General features: G+C 44.2%; 1 protein-coding gene across 2 annotated transcripts in view; it reads right to left on the bottom strand.

Annotated features, from left to right (window-relative positions):
* KLHL24 (kelch like family member 24) overlaps nucleotides 1–10575 on the bottom strand; it is a 43945-nt gene extending 33370 nt beyond the window's left edge. The window contains exon 1 of one of the 2 annotated variants that reach the window (XM_075268927.1): nucleotides 10360–10575. The gene's annotated coding sequence lies outside the window, so the exon portion shown is untranslated. The remainder of the gene's footprint in view (nucleotides 1–10359) is intronic. The other variant, XM_075268928.1, reaches the window with a different exon arrangement.
* Between the last annotated feature and the right edge of the window lie 1497 nt (nucleotides 10576–12072).

Genomic DNA, 12072 nt, shown 5'->3' with positions numbered 1-12072 from the left:
TGAAGGGTGATGGTCTATCTTTATTGAAGAACTTCTTATTTCCAAAGAAAGCACACAAGAGAGCCAAAGTATACACCTATGTAAACACATCAGATACTAGATGTATTCTTGCCACACAATGGAATGTAAACCATTGTTTATTGCTATCAGTTAGTAACGTTACAATGCCTATTGTTTTCTCTTAATGACGCTACTGACAGGAAGTCTTTGACCTTGAAAATATTTCCTTCTATGAAAACTAAAAGATACTCCCAAAAGCTGTGACATATTGTTATACTTGACGGTTAGTGGTTTTACATTTACATACATTTTAATCAATAAATATATTTTGTCTTCCCTTCCTTTTCTTCCATGAGTTTGCTTATTTGGTTTTCCAGAGGAGAAGATATTTTTACCATGAGAACCATTCCATCAACACTGACAGTATGTAATAGAAGTCAGTAGCCAAGGACTCGCTTTCAAGGAATGGGAGCTGAGCTGCAGTAGCCAGAAATGGCCTATACACAGTGGGGTTGACCTAATGAGACTTGTATCAGTACATCAGTCCTAAAGAGGACCTTTCTCCACCTCCACGTTGCTAAGTGGACTCTATTGTCAGGTGGGAAGTCCTTGGCAGAACAGACAGTCTGGTGCGGCCCACCGGTCAGTACCGAAACTAACTGTGCTGAAACAAACAAATTATTTCTCAAGAACAGTGGAGGCAGGACAAACACTCCAACTGCACCAGAATCAAGGGAGTAGCACCTACTGAAGGATACAAAGAGTTAGTGTTGGTAGAAGTGGTGAAAGGACCTCTTTAGTAATCATCTGTGCCAGGGTAAAATGTGCCAAAATTACTAAGAGGTTCATGTCTGCACCTGAAGCTGAAATTTACGCCAGCAAAAGCCTGGCATAGATTTCAGTATTTGTTCTAGTTTGGAAGTTTTTGGGCTCTAAAACCCTGTCCCATCTCCGTACACTTTTTAGAAAAGTGACAAGAACCATGTAAATGGAGGAAATAATTTTTTGGTGCAAATTGCAATATTTATCATACATTTTATACAAGAAAGTGACATGAAATGTATGATAAATCCTCGCCAATCTCAAGTATGGAGCTTTCAACTTCTGGCTTGGTACAAAGTGCTAGTTATAGCACAGGGGTTGGCAACTACTGGCATGCGTGCCAAGAGTGGCACCCAAGACTTATTTCCCTGGCATGGACAGCCAGAGTCTTCGCCGAAACGAAACTGCTATTATTATTCTTTGGGGTCTCTTCAGACCCCAGAGTATAAATAAGCGGAGCCACAAGGAGGATACAAACATAAACATAAAAAATAAAGTTACTCACCTTCCCTGTGCTTCGGAAACGCTCCGTTCTCTTCGGTGCTTCTGCCCGATATAAGAGACAGCCGATAGGGCCACAGGGGTCACGTCAGCATCATTATGTCTTGACCCCTGAGACCCAATCAGCGGGTCGCTGACTTCAGGCTGAAGCATTGAAGCAGCTCGTGATATCAGCTGATCTGTGGGGGTGTTGAAACTCCACCAATCTGATATACTCATTAGTCATCAGTATCTAAAACCCAAAAAACACCTCATTAACCTAATTAGAAGTGAAGCAGCAGGGGATCTGAGTCACACATACCTGTACTTCAGTAGATAATACAGGTTAGATGCTATCACTGAGCTGTAGTAAACTTCACTGTGAAAGAAATTCCAAAAAAAAGATAAACTCTCAACAACCTCACAGTGAAAAAAGTAAAAAAAACAAAAAACAAAACTAGGACAAAGAGCATTTAAAGTCAAGATTGTAGATTATAGAGCTGATAAGATCCCTTCAGTTATGGTTCACAGATAGTTCAGGTACATGCTTTATTCATTTCTACATACTACAAAGACGTATTTCAGCAGTCTGATGAATGCAGGGGCCATATCGCAAAAAGATAAATAGAGGTATTGTGGCCTGATATAGAAGCTCGTATGTACTATGACAATATTGTGAGTTTGCAGCCCGCATACATTTACAGAAGTGAGTAGCACAAAGGTCCCCTGAACGAACTACCAAACGCATTGGCAAGCGGTGTGTAGACTATAATGGGGTCCGTGTGCTTTCCGCACGGTCTCTGCACGGAACATGCGGACAGAAAAATACTTCACGATCTACTTTCCTGTCCGCATAGCTCGTGCGGACACCTCACGGAAAGCACACGGACCTCATTATAGTCTATGGGGTCCGTGTGCTTTCGCTGCACACCGCTTGCGAATGCGTTCGGTAGTCCGTTGGGGGTGGGGGGGTCCCCATGTGGGGAACGCAGATGTGAACCAGGCCTTACCAATCTCCATTTATGGCTGCCTCAGCTTCCCCTTCTGCCCTTCAGGGATCCCTGTGTGTGGAAGGCAGATGAGGAAGCAGAAGCCATGAGCAATAACAGGGATCGGTAAGTAAAAGGGCCATTACCTGGCAGTATTACTCCAGCATGTAACAGCCTATTAAAAAAAATAAAGCAGCAGGGGTGTCGCGGGCCCCGTGGGAGCCACTATGGCTGCTATACTGGTACTTACGCCACTGTGTTTACATCAGTTTTCTGATGTGGGGTTTATTGTGAAAGGCCCTTTCTTGAGCCAAAGATGTGCCACATCCTTATGTGCCTTGGTTGCCAAATTTCTGATCCAACTTGTGTATTAGATTTCATGCCAGGAAATTTGCATGAGGTATATAGGAAATCTATGCCTTTTCCTGACTAAACGAGTTTTTTACATTTTGGCACACTGACCTGCACCTGATATACTAAGAGGCCAGAGGGGTGCCTCATGCCAGTAAGGAGCTTTAGTAAGACTGCCATATGAAACACCACTGTTCATAGATTGGACCCATTGTGTGTAATTTCTTATTACTGATCTAAAATATATTATGTAAATGAAATATACAATATTATCTAAGTTTCAGATTTTACATATGCGATAAAAGACCTAAAAAGAAACAATTTTTAAGTTCTTGACGGAGCAGAAAATAAACATTAGGTCACTTTAAGAAGAAAAAAATGTAACCAAGGAACATCCTGATAAACACGCAAGAGAAAAAAAAGCAGCACAAACATTAGGCTGGTGTAAGACGCCAGCTTCCTTGTAGGTTAAAAGTAGAAACAAAGCAAACGTCCCTTCCTCTTCTTTGAATTACAGGCAAAAGAGAAAAACAGCAAAAAAAACAAAAAAAAAACGCAGCACGGGTAACAGAAGGCTAAGACAACAAGCACAGAGATTCGTTCGTACTGCCCCAGGCCTAACGTGTTGGCTGGCTGCCTAAAAACTCAAAGAAAAGACATACTAAAATAACCTCCTCAGCAACAGCCGTGCAATGATCTAACCCGCCCTCTGACCTGAGCCAAACTGACAGTATGGAAAGCAGAACAAATACGTCCTGTATCCCAGCGCCTCTGTCAACCGAATATTCAAATAGCAAGACAATGCTGGAAGGTGAGGCCGGTGCAAAATCCAAGCAGATGGCACAGTCTGATCTGGAGCCAGAACTAGCAATTCCCTAATATAATGTTATCATTGGAAGCGCTGCCTTTATCTACAGGTCAGGACGTCATGATAGCGACTGTCAACAACACCTGTAAAATCACTCCTGTTATAGTGTGAGCAATAGGAATATAGTAGGGGAGCGATAGGTATTCATGGTACCAGCTCTAGCCTAAAGTCTCTAAAGTGACAGCTAAGAACCTCCATCATTTCATATCCATGGATGGTTTTTCATTTCTCAGTATATTATAACCCATATACTTCTTAAATACTGTGATCGTGTTGTGATTCTGCCCAGTTTTCCTGCTGGTCTCTACCTCCTGGTCTCTCTCAACACACATAGGAAATAACCACTTAGCCAATCCCTAGCTGCAACATTGAAGCCGTGGCCAGTGATTGGCTGGGCGTCATTTCCTGTGTGTCAAGACCGACCAGGAAGTGGAAACCAGCAGGGGACCATAGAAAAGTTATAATGGGTGCCAGGGGGATTGCAAGGAGAGTATTGCTTCTATACTTTTTTTTAATTCTAAGACCTTTCTCAAAAAGGTTTCCTAATCCCGCAACCATTTTACAAAGGAACACCAAGTTATTCAAGGCCCTTGATTCCTGCATAGCCTAAAGGTGGCCATACATATTGGACTACTGTTGGCCAAGCCTGGTGGTAATGTTGGGAATGACACATTATCTCATATGGAAGTTAATGTCCCGATTCTTCCTTCTTGATAGACATCAGAAGAAAGAAGGATCAGACTATTGCATTTTATCATTTCCTATCATTTTGTTCTCGGGGATAACCAGCTACCAGAGCAGTTTTAGCAGTGACTTACTGTTTTCTGCCTGTTTAGTACATGTAAGCTTAGCCAAACCTAGGTTACATGTCTATAGGAGTGGGTGGGGAGTAATACAAGTCAATCAATCTTTTGGCAGACAACCTTCTAAAGTGTACGGCTTTAAAATTTTGTCCCATATCCTATTATGTGATGCCCTCAGTCTGAGTATGTCTAACAGGACCACTCTCCACCCAGCACTGAGCCAGAAATAACTGCAATCCAATAATAGCACCGGTTTAGGCGTTTAGGAGCTAGCGTGGGTAAAAATCCAAGATGCTTTATACTAGAAGAATGCCAATGCAGTTCAGAGGCTGCGTCTTGTACTGAAAAACAGAATCATTTCACTTTAATAGGTCTGAGGTGCAATACCATATTCCACCATAGACGAAAGTGGTGCTATTTCTGGAAGTTATTGTATTAATCTCATACAACTGGTTCAATTTGATTCCATCTAACGCTAGGTTCGCAAAACCATTTGGGTAAAGTAGTTACCCGTGGACCCCAGTATAAAATTGACGGAGATAGAAGTGGATTGTGTGATGGAGAATCCAACGCGGTGTGAATCCAGCCTAAAACATTGGCTCATATTTATTTATGATATATTTATGATAATCTATATTTATATTCATTATATTCGCAGTGAAATCACTGTTTTTGTTTTGGGTGGAGTTTCCTCTTAAAGACCAGTCACAGATTGAGCCGTATATAAATAGATTTATGGGAAGGGCTCACCTATGCAAATGGAGATGAATGAGTCACCTAGGTCAATATTGAACTGAGAAAATTATATTTATTAGCAGAAACAGAGACTTCTCTCATATCTAGCAACGGGTGAGTAGCCCGGCAAGTAAATTTGGTATATCGGCCATGGGCACCTGAGCTGCAAGCTTTGCAAGCTCCACGACTAAAAGCAGCCAGATCAGTTTCCTCTTTACAAAACTTTGGCAGGCAACAGAGGACAACAGGGCTGATATAAACAATGAAGAATGGAAATGAAGCCAGGCTAAGATGTGTAACTGTAGAGTGCCAACACAGCGGAGGGTGCAGCTCTGCTTACATACTCTGCATCAATAGATTCACTTTTTATATTAACCCAAGCTTGGTCCCTAAAATGTCAAACAATCTTCCATCAACGTTACAAGGTGCTCAGACTATATTGGCCATTACGTGTAAATACACTTAAGGTCATAAACAAAGCTGGTCTTTCTTGGTTTTATTGCAAAAGCAAAGTACGGAAGCGTTACCGATAAGTCATATTTATAGCCCAGGATCATAAAGTGATGTATTTTTTTAGGAGCACAAAGAACATCATTAGCTGATAAAAATAGAGGAGTTACAAAGGGTTAAACACCAAAGGTAGATTGTTGTTACCTGCAGGTAAGTGACTACAGACAACCTGTCACCTTACAGTAATTTATTGTAATTAGCTTTGCCGCCATTTCGCCGATGGGCACATTTCCTATTACTGAGTTGTACGTGTCATCTATAAGATAATAAAGCCTGAAATATGGATCCACATATCAGCCCCTGTATTCCTGTGTAGTCCATAGCTGCTTGTAACTGAGACAAGCTTTCCCCATATTGCTCAAAGCCAATTCATAATGCATTTTCTTAAAGCTACTCTGTTTAAAGGGCTTTTCTGCTATAGACAACCCCGAATTGTTAGAAGGGTCTTTTTACAATAAGTTCATCATGAAATGATCTCCTGCTGGGAACCTTATTGATCAGGGCTCATTCACATCTGCGCCCGGGGTCTCCGCTTTCATGTTTCCATTTCCTGCACAAAACAGGGAAGGAAACGGAGACCAGCAGGCATTTTTCAAACCCATTCATTTGAATGGTTTGAAAAGTGTCCGGCCGTGAGCACCCGCAAGCGTTTTATGCTCTCCGCGGCGCAACCGCTTTTTTTTTTTAACTGGACACAGAGTCGGACATGCAGGACTTTGTGTCCGCTTTAAAAAAAATGGTTTAGCTGCAGAGAGCATTAAAAGTTCATCGGCGCTCACGGCCGTATTCGGCATGACAGGTTTCCAAACGCGGAGACCCGAATGCTGGTGTGAACCCAGCGTCAGCTGTAATCTGTAGGAGAACCTGGCAGTAAGTGTTCAATTTTTCTGCAGCGCCACCACAGGGAAAATTATGCATTACACAGTGTCCAATCCAATCAATGGGTTGTCTGTGTAATGCAGGACAGGACAGGTCCTCCAAAGCGTGAGGTGCTCCATGTAACTGCGTACTCTGTAGCCAAAAGGGGAATCTGACAAGTGGAGCCACTCTTTAAAGTCAGAATTCACTAATAGGGTGTATGAAAATATGTCTTCTAAGAGGGACAGCCCCTGTATGGGCTAACATATCATAATGGGTCCTCTGGGCTATTACAACAGGGCACAAAAACACATGATGTCACTTGTCACATAGCTGAATTTATTATTGTGTTGTTTTAGGACTCTTATCTTGGAACATTTAGGCTTACTTAAGATGCCAGTCATTTGTATTCTGCATGGAAGGAAGTTACAGTTCTCCAGCCCAGAGACGTATCTGAGGAAGAAGCAGGTTCTCTGGCAGGACATTCTCCATGTCTTATCTCCTATATATAAGCACTTTCCATCTTCCCACTCCAAGTAAAGTTGTTTATACTGTAAGTCAAGAATGTCTTTCTTCTACAGCATTGGGATCAACTTGTTCTCACACACGTAGTGAATCATTTCCCAAACCCTGTGGTGAAGATTGTATGACACCCAAGTTATGAGTTCCCATTCGAATGGGTGATAAACCTGCGCAAAGAAACACCTCACCATAGGCACTTTAAACGTGGAGGCAAAAATCCCCATGGTCACCTTGTCCTTTAAGATGGAAAGACAGGAGGACATGTGTTGTGTCCTACAGTCCCAACATGGTGGATGTGATGTGAGCACTAACATGTGAGCTACATTTCAATTTTGGTATGAGATTTTTGACAATAAAAAGGAGAAGGGGGAAGTTCTGTTATTCTGAAAACTGCCATATGAACGCGAATGAGAGAATTCAATGGCCATATATTATATCTTAGCCGAGCATGCATGTGTTTTTAATAGGAAAAGATTAATAAGTTGCCTCTGAGAGTAGCTTATCTTCTTAAGACTGTGGCTTCACAATTCGAACACGCAACGTTTTACCATACCTGCAAAGTGAATGAGAATCTGGCTAATCCCATCCACACATTGCAGAAACATGTTTTTGAAAACCGTGGCGTGGCAATTATACTTATGTAAACGCTGGCGTTTTCTGTATAATAGGGGCAGAAAGTATGCAGAACAAAACTCTGCGGACTTCCTGTGAGAAACGTTGCTGAAAAAAACACGATGCGTTTCTGCCACCGTCTTTTTGGCAGAGATTTTGGCTGCAGCTCTGTACATCGGGCCTTAGCCTAAAGGGGTGGGAGGAGCTATACTGTTAGCTATGCCTGGTCCTCCGTTCCTGTGACAGGTCCCTTGTCCCATCCCATGTCAGCAGCTCAAGTGCAACCATCCCTGGCCTAAGTGGTCATATATTATGTCACTGCTAATATATCTAATAGAGACTGTCCGCAGCTGTCACTGGGGCAGCTTCATTTCTAGCAGGGTCAGAGTCAGTACGGGTTAGAACAGAGGGAATAACAATGTAGGTGAGCATTCCCCCCACCATCACCAGCCCATCCTGGGTGTTGCAGTTTTCCTGGAAAACAACTTTAGGCCGAGGCCCCATGTGGCATTTGATGACCATCCAATTTCTAATGTGTATGGCACCTTAAGATTTCCATGTTCCCTCCACAGGACTGTGATAAATAAAATGCAATTACCATTGTTCAAGTTTCTTAGCACAATAGGGATCACGTCCAAGTTCCTACATGTCACATGTAATGGTTCTGTCCTTAGGGACAAGACAAAACAGACAGAACTCACACAAAGCAGCAAAAGACATGCGAGCATAAATCAGGCATATGATGCAGCTAACCAAGGTGCCTTAGGCTGGTTAAGAATAAATAACCCTACCTAATGTTACGAAACCTTGCCCTCCCCTGTGATGCAAGCAAAAGCTGGGACACGGTGTAAATAAACACTGTAAGCCGGCTCACGTGATTGGACTGAGGCAAACTCTGCCCCCTGCCAGCAGCTGTGTGCCTCTGTGTTTGTGTACAGGTGAGAGAGGACAGGTGAGCGGGTCCCGAGAACAACCACAACCCGGGGTGGGGAGAAGACTGCATTGTACTGCCGGTCTCTATAGACACCCCCAAGCCACAACGGCTCACACTCTATATCAGACTCACTTCATAACCCTAAGAGGGAAACTGCACTGCCAAAATATTGTGGCGGGGGACACAATGGGGCAGATCTATACAGATAAAAGAAAGTCTTTGTTGCCCATCGCAACACATTTTTAGTTTTCAAAGGCATTAACAGCCATAAACGCTGCGCAGTAATAGGTTGCTATGGGCAGCAAGGATAGGTTTTCTTCTAGACAGTTTTATAAGGCTACTCTGAAGCAAGTAATGTAAGGAAACGCCGTCACATGGACACTCGAAGGTTGGAACGAGCCTGTGACACAATAATGTATCGCGAGAAATCCAAACCTGATGGATTTCTTGCATGTCATATTGTGGTTTTGGTAACTTGCAGTGTGACAGCATTCACTTTCACTACTTGTGATGAAGTCAGTGCTCCAGGGTCATCTCTGGCCATGCGATGTGTAGCCCTAAATCTGCCTGGCGCTCAGCCCCTTCTTGTGCCAAATATGCACCTCGCTGTTCATTCTGTGCCCACTCATCACTTTTTACAATAGTGGACAGAGTAGGATGGAGCCCAAGTTGGGCCTGGAGGGGATGCCTGGGCCTGCCAAATGTACTATAACAAAGCCAGGAAAACACTTGAAATCAGATCTTGAACGTCGTAGTGTTCAGCTCCGGTGCACAGAATGTGCCTGAAATTATAAGAGGCTGAGGTCTCTTATTCAGGAACATCTCATCCAAGATGGGGACTTCGGGAAGACTGGCATACTGAATGCCAGTCTTAACGATTTCCCTCCTTTGAATTTAGGGCTACATGTAGCATTACGATCACAAATATCGCAACAAATATTACTGCATATAGTGATGGAGAAATACAGCAGGGTTGGATTTTTCATGACTATTGGATTGTAAAAGGGACACCTCGCTGATCACAACACAACCAAATGCAAAAAGAAGTAGCACAACAATGCAATCTTATATTGTGAGACTGTATGCTATTGGCTGAGTGCCAGTACTGCAGACTTTGCTCCTGATAATATGTATTACAGGTAACAATAACACAGAGCATGATAGTAACAATGTTACTGCGTGTATTATGCTTTGTTACTCTCACAGCACGACACAGATATGTCACAAGGGGCTTTAACGTCATCTTATATTCAGCCCCCCTCCCCAATACAAGGACCACCCAAACTCCTTCAGTGATTTTACCAGTGTCTGCCATCCCTGAAGGCTACCATATAGATTCAAGGGTACTACAGAGCCCAGCAGCCTCTTTGTTTCTAAACAGATGTCTAACCACATGAACTTACACTAGTGCTAAGTTCTGACATATCTAAGATCAGTTTACATGGACTTCCCCTTTAAATTAAAGCGATGCAAGAAGCCAAGTGCATGGTCTAAACTTCTCTAAACTTCAGCTAGTTGGATGTCATCCATTATTGTAATAGTTGTCGGTTTTGGACGTATTCTGTGTTTGTCGCCACCATAAGTATGCGATGTGTAGTGTAGAGGAGTCTGTGGGATAATCATGTGGGCATCATGTAGGGGGGCAGCAGATTGTGTAATACATCTGTAAACAATCCTGGATAGCGGAAATATGACCTCCATGACTTCTCCTCTATCCAGGATACGGACGCTGAGGCTGTTATTGAAGACTACAACTCCCAGCGTGTCCTGACAGCCTGGGGGTTATACCTGTACAATAGTTGGGGAGGGGGCACTAGATGTACAGTAATAAGACAATAACACTCTATATACTTGTAGTCTGAAGAGTAGACTGACCTGCCTGCTGCTGCCCAGCATGGACGAGGTGTAGTGTCCGGCTTCGGCTCTGCTGTGTCAGGGATGTCCAGCCAGCACACAATGGTGATACAACTTCTGATGATAGCACAATCCTGTCTCCTTGAAAACAAAGAGCACTGAACACATGACACTAAAGATCCAAAACATGTGACGTCACCCAGAAGGACCAATCACAGCGTGTCTGAGGATGCCGGGAGGTGTAGTCCTTCACCGGCGGGCAGACGTGGTGCAAAGTGTTTATCTGGCTGTGATAGGACTACAAATCCCAGAATGCCTGCTAGCCAGCGCTAGTTCAGTGGTTATCTGCCTGGAGATATATATATACTCTTCAGTTACACTGTATCCAGTGCGGATAGATGCTTAAAGAGACTTATCGTCCTGCACTGTGTTAAACATAGGAGCAAATGGCTGTCAGGATCCTGTTCCTTTAAGGGCCGAGCATGTGGCTGTGAGGTGGGGGCTGTTCCTATGTGCTGTGGAGATGACATGTTCCCTGCACCATCACAGTGTAAGCCCCCTTCACTAATAGGTTATGAGTTATAGCGCCCCCTCTGCTACAGCCGGTCCCTTCTGCAGCTGATAAGGCAGAAGGAGACGCTGGTAGTGTTATGTCAGCCATGTACAAGGCTCCTGCTCAGGAGATTCTTGTCACTTGTTGCCTTCTCTGCAGACAGCTAGCCCCGCCCCTAAGCTGTTAGCTCTGCCCCTTTAACTGTATGTTCGCTGGCTACAGAACACGGGAGACATTTGGGACGTTACAGAGTCGCCCTGGTCAGTGAGCGGAGCCAAATGACCCAACTCACTGAGAAGAAAAAAACTGCCCTGACTAGAAGCTTACAAGGGATGGTCACAATGGCTGGCTGCCCTGGTAGCGGCGCCCTACGTGGCAATGGCACCCACCTCAGTCCCTGGCCGCCGGCCTTCTAGACTCCTGGCGTACAGAAATATGGCCGGAAACCCGGCACAGCCAATATTATGCCACGTGCACCGGAGCACCCGGCCTCCCTCCTCTCCCCAAACCAGCAGTGACTCCATAGAGCAGCAGCACATGACTGGCTAAGTGGTTTGGGGGAAGGGACCTCCACCCATCTTCTCTGCTCTCTTACACCACCACTTGGGTCTTTAGCTACCCCACTTGCAGGCACCCCCAGCCCCTATAATTATAATAAGCTGGACAGGGCTGATAACCTGGACACACTGCACAACGGGCTCTACCTGCTCAGGGCCTTTGGAGTCCAAGGGACACTTCTCAAGGCCTTTGTTATGTAGTTTGGGAGCCCCATATAAAGTTCACAATGTACATTTTTCCCTATCATCAGTATGTCATTATTTGGAGTATGGGAGGAAATCCACGCAAACATGGGGAGGACATACAAAATCCTTGCAGATGTTGTTCCTGGCAGGATTTGAACCCAGGACTCCAGCACTGCAAGGCTGCAGTGCTAACCACTGAGTCACCATGTTGCCCCTTCACAAGGGTTTTTTTCATCTCTGTGGTAGCATCAGCCATCTTCTTTGGAGTGGCCTGCTGGGGGAGTAGCATACCAGCCAGGGATATGAATCGACTTGACAGGCTGATTAGAAGGGCCAGCTCTGCCTTGGGGACCCCTCTGGACCCAGTGCAGGTGGTGGGTGACAGAAGGACATGGTGAGCTCCATGCTGGAGAACTCCCATTCCATGTATGAAACCAT

This window comes from Leptodactylus fuscus, chromosome 3 (genome assembly GCF_031893055.1).
Source record: "Leptodactylus fuscus isolate aLepFus1 chromosome 3, aLepFus1.hap2, whole genome shotgun sequence".
Taxonomy (NCBI): Eukaryota; Metazoa; Chordata; class Amphibia; order Anura; family Leptodactylidae; genus Leptodactylus; species Leptodactylus fuscus.
The sequence above is the reverse complement of the archived record's forward strand: the minus strand, read 5'-3'. Positions and strand labels throughout refer to the sequence as shown.